The sequence below is a fragment of the Entelurus aequoreus genome, linkage group LG07 (genome assembly GCF_033978785.1).
Source record: "Entelurus aequoreus isolate RoL-2023_Sb linkage group LG07, RoL_Eaeq_v1.1, whole genome shotgun sequence".
NCBI lineage: Eukaryota > Metazoa > Chordata > Actinopteri > Syngnathiformes > Syngnathidae > Entelurus > Entelurus aequoreus.
The window spans coordinates 82,730,958-82,747,915 of NC_084737.1; the positions used below are offsets into that span (position 1 = coordinate 82,730,958).

Genomic DNA, 16,958 nt, shown 5'->3' on the forward strand with positions numbered 1-16,958 from the left:
ATGATCCACCGTCCCAAGATGGCCGCCAGGTGCGGTGGCTAAGCCTGGGCACATCTGAAGCCGGTATGTTTTAAAGTTGTCGTTTGCCTGCATATCGTAAAAACAACCGTCCAACATTTTACAACTAATTGTAAACTTATAGGTGCCGACCATCAGGGCCGAGTTGCGACGAGAGAGTGTTATTAAGCCGAGTTGGTAAGTGAATCTGTTTGCTAATATTAGCTGCTAGCCGTACCCATGCATTGTCTATGGGCGGTTAGCATCGGCTTTTAATCCCGTTTCCTCCAATGTTTCTGATCCCATTGAATTTATATTTATTTCGAGTCTTTATTTTGGGTACTTACATATGGTGACTGAGTGTTGTGGCGTTTTAAGGCCATGTGCACTTTTTATGCTACGGTAAAGACAATGAATGAACACTGTTACACCCGTCATAGTGACGTCACTGTTATTGTTAATGTTACACCCGTCATAGTGACGTCACTGTTATTTTCTATTGTTTAATATTGTTAATGTTACACCCGTCATAGTGACGTCACTGTTATTGTTAATGTTACACCCGTCATAGTGACGTCACTGTTATTTTCTATTGTTTAATATTGTTCATGTTACACCCGTCATAGTGACGTCACTGTTATTGTCTATTGTTTAATATTGTTAATGTTACACTCGTCATAGTGACGTCACTGTTATTTTCTATTGTTTAATATTGTTAATGTTACGCCCGTCATAGTGACGTCACTGTTATTTTCTATTGTTTAATATTGTTCATGTTACACCCGTCATAGTGACGTCACTGTTATTTTCTATTGTTTAATATTGTTAATGTTACACCCGTCATAGTGACGTCACTGTTATTTTCTATTGTTTAATATTGCTCATGTTACACCCGTCATAGTGACGTCACTGTTATTTTCTATTGTTTAATATTGTTCATGTTGCACCCGTCATAGTGACAACACTGTTATTTTCTATTGTTTAATATTGTTAATGTTATGCCCGTCATAGTGACGTCACTGTTATTTTCTATTGTTTAATATTGCTCATGTTACACCCGTCATAGTGACGTCACTGTTATTTTCTATTGTTTAATATTGTTCATGTTGCACCCGTCATAGTGACAACACTGTTATTTTCTATTGTTTAATATTGTTAATGTTATGCCCGTCATAGTGACGTCACTGTTATTTTCTATTGTTTAATATTGTTCATGTTGCACCCGTCATAGTGACAACACTGTGTACTGTCGTGTTTGTTATTTTGTACATACATGGGATTGTTTAATATTGTTAATGTTAGCAGTATTATTGCTAATAATGATAATAATAAGTGTAACTTATTTATTGAAGGTCGAACAATAGATGACTTAATGTTTGATTGATTGATTGATTGATTGAGACTTTTATTAGTAGGTTGCACAGTGAAGTACATATTCCGTACACTTGACCACTAAATGGTAACACCCGAATAAGTTTTTCAACTTGTTTAAGTCGGGGTCCACTTAAATTGATTCATGATACAGATATATACTATCATATATACTATCATCATAATACAGTCATCACACAAGAGAATCACATTGAATTATTTACATTATTTACAATCAGGGGTGTGGAGGGAGGGGGGTGGGGGGGTGTCCAGTACGCACAATACGTGATGGAATGTGCTGGGGCCTTGTGATTTTGCCTTATCTCTGCTTCGTCTGCGTGCTGTGGTCTTATCTTCATTGAGGTCCTTGAAGTACTTGGCTGTTAGCGGGCTAAAACAAAGATAACATCTGCGGCCACCCCTCAGACAAGAAGTTTTTGTCCTTGCACAGATAGATGATGTTTATGTGCGCACATTGATTGAACTCCGGGTCCTGTGTTTACGTAGGCCAGGTCCCTAAGTCTTGGATGGCGAGCTGTAGATAGGCCTTGAGCCTGAGCCCAAGGATCTCCACCTCTCAACCCCTGAACTCCACCTGCTCTGGTCGGGCCGGTAGGCGGCTTATAGCCGAACCCCTTGCCTCGCACCTCATTACTCTGCAGCCCTTTGCACTACCTCATACACACCCTGCCCATAAACTGAACTGTCACTACAAACTGCCATATCCACAACCCCAACCCTGGGACCCCATTTTGAAAATTCCTAGCGCCAACACTGCTGTCAACAGAGGAGAAAAATGCTTTGATTAAATAAATATATTATTTATAAAGCAAGTTCGAGTATCATTGGCAAATTTTCACCTAGTCCCCGCCTTGGCACGCATATATGTCCTCTTTTTGGGATTTCAGAATATGGTCAGCCTATTTAATAATTGTTTGTACAGTTAAAAGTTCTATATGATAGCGACGTATATATCTTTACTTCCACTCATTTCTAATGGGAAAACGGTTTCATGTGTGGTCCGACCACATGTTGACATTCCAGAGGTAGAATAGCTTGCAAGTGTTTGAAGTCCCTGCAGCACATAATCCAGGCCTGCAGGCCACCACACAGCGGGGCCGCTTGTAAACAAATGTCATTCTGCAGGAATGTTCTACACACTGTAACTGAGTTAAATATGTACGGTGAGGGTTTTATAGGTGCTTGCTCATCTGAGATTCACAGTGGTGGTTTGTATCTGAAGCCACAAAAACTTCCTGCAGGTCGTTTTATGTGTGTCCATGTTTGTTGTTACTTTAGTGCAAGGGCAGCTTACACAGGAAGGAAGACACTGACCACTAACTGTACTCTACTCTGGCACACATCAATAAAATACAATAATGTCCTCATGAAAGTCTCTTGACCCCGAACCTACTCAGCCTTTCTTCTCGCAATAAACTCTGTCTACCATTCCTGTATTGCATATAAACAAAAATTAGTTCAAACGGTTGAAATATGATAAAGATGATTTTCATATTGAAATAGGTTTAACCTATATTCATTTCCTTTATTCATTAAATTTAATATTTTACTAATGTTGATATATTTTTTAATTTTTTAAATGAATTCATATTTTTAAATTATATTCAAATATTTAATTTAAAGCTTGATTTTTACACAGAAACAAAATATAATTTTAATCAGATGATATATTATAAAAAATGTTTTAATAATTTATAATTTAGTAATATTTATGTCAGGTTCAAACACTGATGACATCTATTAATCAGACAAGAAGCAAGGAATCATGCAGAGACATAGTTCCATTTAGCTCATGAGGAGAACGCATGGAGCTGCACACTTAGTCACAGTCTCGCCCTACGCTCTAAGGCAATGGTCGCCAACCTTTTTGTACTTTCGGACCGGTCAACGCTTGAAAATTAGTCCCACGGACCGGGGGGTGGGGGTGGGGGGTATAGTAAAAAATATATTTTATTTTAGTTATTTATTTTTTGTCATAAAGAAATACAATCATGTGTGCTTACGGACTGTATCCCTGCAGATTGTTTTGATTTATATTGATATATAATGTATATGTTGTGTTTTTTATGTTGATTCAATAATTATTTTATTTTTTTTTAAGTATTTTTATTTTTATTTTTATTTTTTTTTTATTTCTTGTGCGGCCGCGGCCCGGTACCGGGCCACTGCTCTAAGGTACAGCTCCCACGTCCCTCTATTTATTCAGGAGTTCCCTAGTCAACATCACTGAGGCCGCCTCTAAAAGGAGTGGTCACATATATCATGCAAAGCAGGTCCAGTACGCACAATACGTGATGGAATGTGCTGGGGCCTTGTGATTTTGCCTTATCTCTGCTTCGTCTGCGTGCTGTCGTCTTATCTTCGTTGAGGTCCTTGAAGTACTTGGCTGTTAGCGGGCTAAAACAAAGATAACATCTGCGGCTGAGGCCACCCCTCAGACAAGAAGTTTTTGTCCTTGCACAGATAGAAAAAGTACAGCTTGAGCACAATAGCTAATAACTATAGCAACGGACTTTAAGCATATTAAAGTTGTGTGATAACTTACACATCATTATTCTAACAATTTATGAGTAAATTGCACTATGTATAAGGAAATAAACAAAGAAGTTGTAGTAATCTGAGGAAAATATGGCCGTTAATTAAGATCTATTTTCATGAAACAAAAAATATCCTAGTTGTCAAAGCAATATAGTTATTTATATTATTTACCATTCTATAATTTAAAAAATAAATTGTTGATAATTTAGAAAGCTTTTATTTTAAGATACTTAGTGCAGTTTGTGCGTAATGTTGATACACGCTCCATCACTGCAGGACTACGTGTCCAACTTACGACTGACATCGTCAAGGTGATGGGTTTTTTTTGTTTTTTTTAAAGGTGTGTCTTAAAATAGTTGACTATAGTACCAGTAGAGTGGGAAATCAAGTGAAGCTATTATCATATAGATATGATTTACGACACCAAAAGACTTCCAAAGTTTGCGAATAAATAGATATCAAAATAGTATCAATCTCACAGAGATTCCCGAGCCATTTTGAGAGGTAATGAGCAAGCCAGTCACGTGACCTGTGGTGTAGCGTTAGGAACCACAGATCCCTTCCCCATCAACAAAATTGCTAATCAAGCAGACTAAGACTACGGTGAGTTAAAAGACCGCCAAAATTAGTAGGACAAAACTGCATTCGCCAAATACCCTCAACAGTAAAGCATGTTTAATATATAAACAGTAGGATTTCGAACAATTAGGAAGGTTTGTGTCATGTTTGTCCTACAGAAACCATATTAAAACAAAAAATATATTTTTCCATTTTCATGCTCCAGGGAGCCACTAGGGCGGCGCTAAAGAGCTGCATCCTTAGTGGAAGACATTCTTAGTTTCTTGTGATTACTGTAGTACCTCAATTTACGAGCGTAACTGGTTGTGTGATGGAGCTCTTAATTCAAAACACTTGTTTCTCAAATCAACGTCTCCTGTTGAAATGAATTGAAATCAATTTAATTGGTGCTTGGCTGCCCCCAAAACGGTACAATTTTAACATCAGAAATACAAACTTTTAGATGAAAAATATTATATAAAAAATACAACATAATATACTATAAAAAGTAGTTTTACAAAGTAATGTAATAATAATGTACAGCATTTACCTTATCGCTCGGCTGTCGGGGGCCTGCTGACGTACTGCATAACAGTGTGGTACGCCAGCTGCACTGAAGCAGACAAACAGGCGATGCAAAGGGTCATAACGTCTGCACAAAAAATCATCGGCTGCCCCCTACCCTACCTGAAGGATTTACACAACTCCCGCTGCCTCAACAGAGCAAAAAGCATCACCAAGGACAGCACACACCCTGGCTTCCACCTGTTCCACCTGCTACCATCCAGCAGCAGTGTACAGATTTCAAATCAAATTTAAAAAGTAAATAATGGGGGTGTAAATGGAAACAGAATAGAAAAATAATACAATAAGAATAAAAATAAAAAGCAACAATGAGAATAAAAATATAACAGTAAAATAAGAATATAACAAGAGAAACTAGGCAGTAGTGCTCATGCTATGAAAAAGTATTGCACTTTTTGACTTCTATAATAAATATTAGGGATGTCCGATAATGGCTTTTTGCCGATTTCCGATATTGTCCAACTCTTTAATTACCGATACCGATATCAACCGATACCGATATCAACCGATATATGCAGTCGTGGAATTAACACATTATTATGCCTAATTTGGACAACCAGGTATGGTGAAGATAAGGTACTTTTAAAAAAAATTAGTAAAATAAGATAAATAAATAAAAAACATTTTCTTGAATAAAAAAGAAAGTACAACAATATAAAAACAGTTACATAGAAACTAGTAATGAATGAAAATGAGTCAAATGAAGTGTTAAAGGTTAGTACTATTAGTGGAGCAGCAGCACGCACAATCATGTGTGCTTACGGACTGTATCCCTTGCAGACTGTATTGATATATATTGATATATAATGTAGGAAGCAGAATATTAATAACAGAAAGAAACAACCCTTTTGTGTGAATGAGTGTAAATGGGGGAGGGAGGTTTTTTGGCTTGGTGCACTAATTGTAAGTGTATCTTGTGTTTTTTATGTGTTTTGAAAAAAACGATATCGATATTTTCCGATATTACATTTTAAAGCATTTATCGGCTGATAATATCGGACATCTCTAAATTGATTGTCTGCTCTATCCCCCAGTGAGCAATGCACAAGACTTACTTACAACAAGCACATATAAAGTAACGATACAGAATGCTGTATTTACACTTTTGTCACTCCGGTTTGGACTACACCTGCCAACATTCACCTTATTTAGTTTTGCAAATCATTTAGAACCCATTTCCTTTTCTACAAGCCACGACGTCAGCACAAAGCGCTCCATTTGCACCGTGTCAGCAGTGGGCAAAATGGCTTTAAGCTTGAATAGTCAGCATCGGTGTAGGTTCTATTGGAGAGGGGGGTGTTTATTCATTCAATTTTCTGTCCCTTATCGTTAGAAAAAAAAAAAAAAGCTGACGAAAGCCTGATAAAAGACACAAAAATAGATAGAAGCCCATCCAGTGGGCCAAGGTGCGGTGAAGGCCCAAAGGTGATGTTTAGTGCCGCATGAGCACACTGCCAACATCTAAACACACCTCCCAGAGATGTTTTTGGAGGAAGCCAGCAAGTGAATGTGTGGAGATGTGTTATTTTTATTCCCTCCATCGCTCCCTTCCTGTCTTCCCCAGAAGTGGAGTGAGACTATAAATATTAGCCGGTGTCTACCGGGGCCATCACAAGGAATTTACTGAAGTTGGCTCAACGGTCGCATGAGATTAAAGTGGGCAAATCTCCCAGTAACGTCACACTGAATTTTCCAGCCCATTAGAAGACTGAAAAAGTGTGCAGGGAAGGACGTTAGCGTGTAGGGATTTAGATTTTTTTTTTTTCCTTCCCCCAAAATGTTACATCTTAAAAGTAACTCTCATGGATACTCTTTAGTGCTTGTCTTCGCCTCCTGGTTGTCCATCATACTTCTTTTCAGCAATGGATGCACAGAAGCCTCCATATATCACATAAAAGGTACGTATTGCTGTTTTTTGTCTACAACAGGGGTCGGCAACCCAAAATGTTGAAAGAGCCATATTGGACCAACAATACAAAAACAAATGTGTCTGGAGCCGCAAAAAATTAAAAGCCATATTACATACAGATAGTGTGTCATGAGATATAAATTGAATTGAGATGACTCAAAGGAAACTAAATGAGCTCAAATATAGCTACAAATGAGGCATGATGATGCAATATGTACATATAGCTAGCCTAAATAGCATGTTAGCATCGATTAGCTTGCAGTCATGCAGTGACCAAATATGTCTGATTAGCACTCCACACAAGTCAATAACATCAACAAAACTCACCTTTGTGCATTCACGCACAACGTTAAAAGTGTGGTGGACAAAATGAGACAGAAAAAGAAGTGGCATAAAACACGTCCTAGAAAGTCGGAGAAAGTTATACATGTAAACAAACTAAGGTGAGTTCAAGGACCGTCAAAATTAGTAGGACAAAACGGCGCTCGCCAAATACTGGAATCAGTGAAGCATGTTTAATATAAACAGTGTGCTTTATAACAATTAGGGAGGTTTGTGTCATGTTTGTCCTCATACAGAAACCATATTAAAACAAAAAATATATTTTTTTTTCCCATCATCTTTTTCCATTTTTCATACATTTTTGAAAAAGCTTCAGAGAGCCACTAGGGCGGCGCTAAAGAGCCGCATGCGGGTTGCCGACCCCTGGTCTAGAATGATCAAATACATTCTACTACTTTTTCATCTTCCTGGTCATGAAAACTAACTTTACTTCTGTCATGATCTGTGGTTTGGATCATGTTTTATGCTATTTTCGGTTTAAGACTCCATAAGTTCCTGTCTTTGCGCACTCTTGTTTTGTCACCATGACGACCGATTAGTTGCACCTGTTTTCACGTTCGGACTCACACACCTGTTGTCAATCATGTCTGCGTTATTTAAGCCCATTGTTTTCAGTTAGTCTGCCTGGCGACATCACACTTTATCATCACTCTGCGTCATGCCATGTTCACAGTTCCATGCCAAGTAAGTTTTTGTTTCATGGTCATAGTTTTTTTGCCTTTGTGCAAGTCTTTTGTTTTCATTTAATGTCAGGACTAGGTCCTTGGGGTAGTGATGGGTTGATGAGGCGTCATGAAGCGTTTCGACACATTGCAAAACTGTATTGATACTGTGTTGATACTGTGTCACTAAATACTGACATCTGCTGGACATTAAAAATCCCTACAGGCAACCTATGGACCGACTCAACTGACCCTGATTTTATGACCTAGTACAGTGGTCCCCAACCACCGGGCCATGGCCCGGTACCGGTCTGCGGCCGTACAACAAATTTATTTGTTTATTTTATTTATTTTTTTAATTTTATTTTTTTATTAAATCAACATAAAAAACACAATACATACATTATGTATCAATATAAATCAATACAGTCTGCAGGGATGCAGTCCGTAAGCACACATGGTTGTATTTCTTTATGACAAAAAAAAAAAAAAATTACTACCCCTCGCCCCCCCGGTCCGTGGGACAAATTTTCAAGCATTGACCGGTCCGCAAGTACAAAAAGGTTGGGGACCACTGACCTAGTATATACAATAATATAAACCAAGTCATTGTATTTCATTTAGGATTATTTCATATCTTAATTTAAATAAAAATATATTTTTATCTTTTTTAGATACAGTCAATAAATAATGTGAACATGTATCGTGACCAGGATGGTAGAAGGTGGGGATTGAACCCTAGTAACCAGCAACCCTCCGATTGTTGGCACAGCCACTCTACCAACTTCGCCCCGCCGTAATTCCTGCTACTTTCTCTAGTAACAGCATTTCATGATTAATATCAATAAATTGACATTAATAATAAATGACAGAAAAATAAGCACACGTATGACTGAGGAGTCATAGTGTAACTTTGTGTGGTGTTTGAGTTGTCCGACTTTTTCTGAGGCCATAAACGCACCAGTGGCTTAGTGGTATGCGTGTTGTTGACGAACAGCGTTAGGGCCGCTTGTTGTCACTGTCACTCAAAGTTGCATTTCAAAATTACACAGAATAAATGTGTTTATTTTGTTTAGAATTCAGATGGGTTTGATCTGGTGCGCGGCATATATTTGCTGTGCGCAGAGGACGCTTGAGCAGTGCGCAATTGCGCAGGCACGCACTTTAGAGGGAACGTTGCTCACAGGGCACAGAGGAGGCGATACAGTTCACGTATCGGTCACGTGACTTTCTAAAAGCGGTACGCGCACCGACACAGGGTATCGCTCTATGAGCTCGACGCATCTGTGTTGCCGGACCCATCACTGTAGGTTTGTTTTCCCGGAAGGCAACGGAAAGTTGGCGCGGGCAAGACGTGAATGTGAGTACATTTTTTAATTAATCTATCAAAAAAGGAACAAACAAAAAGCGCTCACAGCGGAGGTGCAAAACTTGGCTAATAAAAACAAAAGACTTGCACAAAGGCAAAAAAAACTATGAACATGAAACAAAAACTTACTTGGCATGGAACTGTGAACATGGCATGAAGCAGAGTGGTGATAAAGTGTGATGTCGCCAGGCAGACTAACGGAAAACAATGGGCTTAAATAATACAGAGATGATTGACAACAGGTGTGTGAGTCCGAACGTGAAAACGGGTGCAACTAATCGGTCGTCATGGTGACAAAACAAGAGTGCACAAAGACAGGAACTTATGGAGTCTTAAACGGAAAATAACATAAAACATGATCCAAACCACAAATGAAACTATACGTAGAGAGCAAACAAAACATATTGGAGGAGGAAAAGAAAGTGAAATATGAGGAAAACAGTTATAATCATGCAAGCAACATTTTGATTGATAAAAGTGATTTTATTTATTTTTTAATAATTTGTAATTTTACAAAAAAAAATCTAAACATTAGGAAGAAGTTTGATCATCATAAGACACAACCTGCACTATAATATGGATTACATTTACTTTTTTTAAACCACAACGACATCCTCGGCTCAGATCAAATGTAAATTAAAAATGTTCTTAAAGTGGTAAAATTATAAGAAAACAATGTAGTTTTATAACAGTATATATGTACATTTACAACACTTAACATTTACTACAATTTCATTTTACCACAATAATAAAGACAGATAATTAGGAAAAAACTGTACATAAGCTTTGAATTTTAAAGTTATTATATTACATTATCTTAATTTTAGATGAAAAGTAAAGGTTACTTTTACAAAAAAACAATGTGTATAATTTTACCAGAAAAAATATGCAATTTCATTTGACAAAAGGAGATTTTGTAAAAATAAAAAAAAATATTGGTTTTACACAAATACATGTGTAATTTGACGTAAATTAAGTCATAATTAAATTGTAATATTATGGTTAAAAAAAATAATAATTTAACTATAATAAAGTTGTATGGCAAAGGTACACAAATATTACATGAATAGTCATAATATTATGGAGGGGGAAAAAAAACCTAGCAATTTCAGGAAAATAAAGTGGAAATATTGCGTGACATAAAATATGGTTATCCATACAGGTTTGCTTTTTGGGCGTTTGGAGTTCAGACCAAGGAATGTCGTTGAGTTTTGTGCAGCCCTTCGAGGCACTTGTGACTAAGGCAGTGGTTCTTAACCTTGTTGGAGGTATTGAACCCCACCAGTTTCATATGCGCATTCACCCAACCCTTCTTTAGTGAAAAATAAAATGTTTTTTTTCTTAATTTAATCTTAATTTACAAATATTAATCATGAAATTATGTTATTATATTAAAGAAATACTAATAAAGATATATTTTACAAACAGAAAGTTACAGGAATGTACACATGATCCCATGTTTACATCTCATTGTGCAACATGTGAATGTTTTAGTGGGAACTAAATGCGATATCGGAAAGGGGTACAAATTATTTCCAAAGCAGGACCCCCCACCCGGACATACAATACTAGTGCATAGCTCATGAAAAACAATATGTTGTGTTACAGTCATTGTAAATGGGCCAAAACACTTATTTTAGAAAATAATCCCATGGAAAAGACTGCTGTCATTTGATTATAGTACTAAAACATTAAACTTTGTATTTAGTCAGGTTTGGAACGGGTGTGCTGCTGGTGTGGCCACAGTGTGCACATCTAGTACCAATGATTGTCACACACACACACTAGGTGTGGTGAAATTTGTCCTACGCATTTGACCCATCACCCTTGTTCACCCCCTGGGAGGTGAGGGGACCCCCCAATTCCAACCCTTGATGCTGAGTGCCAAGCAGGGAGGTAATGGCTCCCATTTTTAAAGTCTTTGGTATGACTCGGCCGGGGTTTGAACTCACAATCGGTAGGTTAAAGTTAAGTTAAAGTTAAAGTGTGACAATCATTGGTACTTTAACTTTAACTTAACTTTAACCTACCGATCTCACGGCGGACACTAACCACTCATCATCGGCAGTCACTCGTAGTCGAGTATGACTGTCCTCAGAATGGATGGATTCCCATTCGGGAGGACGCCTGCAGCCACCACACGGTCCTTGGCAGAGAGGGGCCTTGATCCAGTGGCATGGGTCCATGACGACTGGAGACCACCCTCTGTTGCAGCCTTCATCCGCCTTCAGTGCCGTTGTGACATGCGGTGTCATCCTCCGCCACTTCCACCGTTGAGGTCTTTGAAATGCTATTCAACCCATAGCTGGGACCCTGACAGGTACTACCACCCTGGGTCAGAGTGGACCTGGGAGCAATGATGACTGAGGGGTAACTCCACCTTCCCCAAAACTCCAGGGGCCGTACTTATCAAGCTTCTTAGAATGACTCCTAAGAAGTCTGCTAAGAGTTGACTTAAGAGTAAATAAATTCTTGGCTGAAAGCTGCACTTAAAAGTTAGTTATCAAGCGTCTTACTCACACTTTCAGCGAAGTGTAGGACTGAATCTTAAGTGTCACACTCAGAGCTGAATTACGACATTACTATGTGCCGTAAACGCAATTTTAGGTGACGTCATTTCTGTGTCCATAGAAATGACCAATCACGGAAGGGAATCCGTTGTCTAAGAATAAAGAAATATCTTGGAAATATTTAAGTGGACAATGGGAGTGTATATTTTGACAATAAACTACAAAATAATACAAAACAAACTAGTCCCCGCCGGCACTCACGCTACCGCTCCCTCTCTTCTCTCGCCCACACACTCACTGACGTCACTCACCTCACGGCCACACACATACGCTACTGTCATAACATTTTCTTTCCAATTCATTAATTAGGCAACTAATTTGAAACTGGTGTGGGTGGCTCTATATATACTAGCCCACTGCAGACACATGCAGAAATCAACAAGGAATCGAAAAGTATTAAATCTGTGACGAAAATAATATCCGCTCTGTCTAAACGATACCGTTTGATCAGCTGCTCGTCATCAAAAAAAAAACAACATTGTTCCGTTCCCTGAACGTTCGCGCACGTCTCTCTCGCCTCAGTGCCATCCCCTGCTGGCAACTCCTAACCACTTAAGACACCTCTGAAGGTCTCTTAAATATCGTGGAGAGTAGGAGTGATTCTTAGACTTAAGAACGTTGATAAAAAGCTTTTATTCTTAAGTTTGAGAGTAGGACTACATTTCGCAAATTCTCAGGACTTAAGTGTAAAATGGCACTCTAAGAAGCTTGATAAGTATGGCCCCAGAACTCCCGAACTGAAGCCTCATCACCGGATGCAGTTTTGAGTCATACCCAGGACTAACCACTAGGCCACTGAGTAGGTCCACGCATATGGAAAATTAAAGGGAACATTGTTTGGGGGTATCCATAATACGTCGATAGGGAGAAGTTTTTATTTACACGATGAGTCGGGTGTGTCTTGACCTCCGCGGCGAACCCCTGAGGCCGAATCGCCGAACCCCTAGGGTTCGATCGAACCCAGGTTAAGAACCACTGGACTAAGGGCTATAAAAATAAGCTTTGATTGACTGATAGCAAATTAGGTTTCCCCTTTGGATTTTGGCATTAACATTCTGGCCTTTATTTGCTGCAGGAGCTCAGGATTGGAATTCAAATGTTGGCATATTTTTGGTCCAAATCCAACATTTACCTACAGCTGCTTTTAAATTGTGGAAGAGACAGAAGAGTCATTCTGTCGTATCGTTGCCAGGTCTGTGCACGTTTAAGGACAAGTACTACAAGCCCGGGGATTGGTACAGGATAGGCTGTGACAAGTGTTTCTGCCACGACTTTGGTGCTTACTGCTTTGCGTGAGTACATCCTTCACTTCAGGTCATATTCATTGATTGCACTTACGTAATCTAGTCTTGCCCAGGGCCATTCTGTCATTAAGCATGTTTCTCATACTTCTTTCTGCTCCGTCCTCCGACCGTGACCCACCTTGTTCCTGCCAGGCCGATGAAGCCCACCTCGTGGCCCAGGAAGTGCCGTCGAATCAGGACCGAGTGCGGTTACAAGGTGGTCTACAGAGAAAGTCCTCTGGTGGCGTGCCAAGCGTACAGCTGGATAGGATGAAGAACACATACTTTGTTCATACATTACATCAAGTATACATTGACAAGGCCGTCTTAAGGCTGATTTTTTTTTTTTTTTTTTACATACCATATAGGTAAAGTTACGGAGCCCCTAAAGCAGGGGTCACCAACGCGGTGCCCGCGGGCACCAGGTAGCCCGTAAGGACCAGATGAGTAGCCCGCTGGCCTGTTCTAAAAATAGCTCAAATAGCAGCACTTACCAGTGAGCTGCCTCTATTTTTTAAATTGTATTTATTTACTAGCAAGCTGGTCTCGCTTTGCTCGACATTTTTAATTCTAAGAGAGACAAAACTCAAATAGAATTTGAAAATCCAAGAAAATATTTTAAAGACTTGGTCTTCACTTGTTTAAATAAATTCATGATTTTTTTTACTTTGCTTCTTATAACTTTCAGAAAGACAATTTTAGAGAAAAAATACAACCTTAAAAATAATTTTAGGATTTTTAAACACATATACCTTTTTACCTTTTAAATTCCTTCCTCTTATTTCCTGACAATTTAAATCAATGTTCAAGTAAAAAAAAAATGTTTTATTGTAAAGAATAACAAATACATTTTAATTTTATTCTTCATTTTAGCTTCTGTTTTTTCGATGAAGAATATTTGTGAAATATTTCTTCAAATTTATCAAGATTAAAATTCAAAAAAATTATTCTGGCAAATCTAGAAAATCTGTAGAATCAAATTTAAATCTTATTTCAAAGTCTTTTGAATTGAAAAAAAAAATTTTGTTCTGGAAAATCTAGAAGAAATAATGATTTGTCTTTGTTAGAAATATAGCTTGGTCCAATTTGTTATATATTCTAACAAATTGCAGATTAGATTTTAACCTATTTAAAACATGTCATCCAAATTTTAAAATTAATCTTAATCAGGAAAAATTATTAATGATGTTCCATAAATTATTTTTTTAATTTTTTCAAAAAGATTCGAATTAGCTAGTTTTTCTCCTTTTTTTCGGTTGAATTTTGAATTTTAAAGAGTCGTAATTGAAGATAAACTATGTTTCAAAATTTAATTGTCATTTTTTTTCGTGTTTTCTCCTCTTTTAAACCGTTCAATTAAGTGTAAATATCATTCATTATTAATAATAACATAGAGTTAAAGGTAAATTGAGCAAATTGGCTATTTCTGACAATGTATTTAAGTGTGTATCAAACTGGTAGCCCTTCGCATTAATCACTACCCAAGAAGTAGCTCTTGCTTTCAAAAAGGTTGGTGACCCCTGCCCTAAAGGGACATGGCCAAAAAAAAATGATATATATATATATATATATATATATATATATATATATATATATATATATATATATATATATATATATATATATATATATATATATATATATATTTTATTTTATTTATTTTTTTTTATTTTTATTTTTTTTTTTAGACATGTATGTCGTGCGCATGAGAAACTTTTCATAAAGTTATAAAAAAAAAATGTATAATTTTAGGAGATACAAGTCTAAAAAAAAAAAAAAATTATAAAAAAAAAAAATTCCCCCATGTCCCTTTAGGGGCTCCGTATAAAATCATGCTACTTTATTAATAATGTGTTTGTAGTATAATTTGTTCTGTTTAAAGGCTGCAATTTAATCTCCCCATGATGAGCATCAATAAACCAAACCATTTGGTGCAAACAAGAACCAGCACTTATTTTATAAACTTGCTACATGTACACAACATTCAAGGGAATAAATGCATAATTTTATAAGGGGGGTAAAGACTTTTTTTTTCTAATTGTATCAAGCTTGAAAATGAGGAGAATTGGCGATTTTTCAGAAGGTTGTAATATTCAAGGAGATAATAATGTATTTTGCAATATATTTTCATTTTTTTTACATTGTAATTTTACACCCACATCATTTCAAGACAATACATTTGTGATTGAAAACTTGTAATTAAAAAGTGATACAATTATTAAATATCAAGTAGGATTCAAATAAAAAGTCACACTAAAAAAATAAATATAAATCATCCATCCATCCATTCATCTTCTTCCGCTTATCCGAGGTCGGGTCGCGGGGGCAGCAGCCTAAGTAGGGAAGCCCAGACTTCCCTCTCCCCAGCCACTTCGTCCAGCTCCTCCCGGGGGATCCCGAGGCGTTCCCAGGCCAGCCGGGAGACATAGTCTTCCCAACGTGTCCTGGGTCTTCCCCGTGGCCTAATCAATAAATATAAATCTCGGGTCCAGAAGATGTGACGGTTACCTGTGTGATTAGGGGTCCTAGGAACTTGGACATAATCTGTTCGGGGAGAATGTATTCTTTTACCTTAAAAGAAATCAATCAGAAACTACACTTTTTGTCCATCACAAAACATGTAAATACTGTACAAATGTATTTAAAGTAACATTTTGCATAGTTATGTCATGTACAGTCGCGGTCAAAAGTTTACACACACTTGGTTTCACTGCAATAAGGTACTTTTGGTAGCCATCCACAAGCTTCTGCTGCAAATTTTTGACCACTCTTCTTGACAAAATTGGTGCAGTTCAGCTAAATGTGTTGCTTTTCTGACATGGACTTGTTTCTTCAGCATTGTCCACACCTTTAAGTCAGGACTTTGGGAAGGCCATTCTAAAACCTCCATTCTAGCCTGATTTAGCCATTCCTTTGCCACTTTTGACGTGTGTTTGGGGTCATTGTCCTGTTGGAACACCCAACTGCACCCAAGACCCAACCTCCGGGCTGATGATTTTAGCTTGTCCTGGAGAATTTGGAGGTAATCCTCCTTTTTCATTGTCCAATTTACTCTCTGTAAAGCACCAGTTGCATTGGCAGCAAAACAGGCCCAGAGCATAATGCTACCACCACCATGCTTGGCGGTAGGAATGGTGTTCCTGGGATTTTGCTGGGTATTGTGGCCAAACAGCTCCATTTTTGTGTCATCTGACCACAGAACTTTCCTGTCAATGTGATGTCAAGAAACTCAAGACAGCCATGACTTTATGTTCTTTACGAATGTAAGTAAACTTTTGACCACGACTGTAAGTAGAACACGTAATTCAAAAACTTACCTTAGGGGTTGTTTTCCTGAAAATGAATTTTTAACTTTGATTGCCATAGCTAAAATGTTATTTGGTTTATCATCATTTATACACATGTCAAACATACACACATCAAAAGACTTTATCAGTATTGGAGGTCATTTATTGAAAAATGCCTTCAAAACATAACTTTAGCATTGTGTCAGAACATATTCTTCCAACAAGTGAATAATAAGTGAACATGTGAATCCCTATTTTAAGGTTAGTGCAGGTAAATAACTGTAGCCCTACTGTATACATCATGAAGTGTCTGATTTGACACATCTGCAAGTTGAATAATAGCTGCACAAACTTTCACACTATTTCACTTTTGTCAGGCCAAAACATTTTTATATGAGTGGAAATATTGATGGGAAAAAATAATAATAATAATGCACTATAATTACCGTATTTTTCGGACTATAAG

The 16,958-nt window shown here is 37.5% G+C and overlaps 1 long non-coding RNA gene across 1 annotated transcript; it reads left to right on the forward strand.

Moving 5' to 3' along the window:
* Positions 1-15: 15 nt before the first annotated feature.
* Positions 16-2,640, forward strand: LOC133654330 (uncharacterized). Its single transcript, XR_009826875.1, has 3 exons — positions 16-63; positions 143-195; positions 1,876-2,640. It is a non-coding gene; the product is annotated as an uncharacterized LOC133654330 (long non-coding RNA).
* The last annotated feature ends 14,318 nt before the right edge of the window (positions 2,641-16,958 follow it).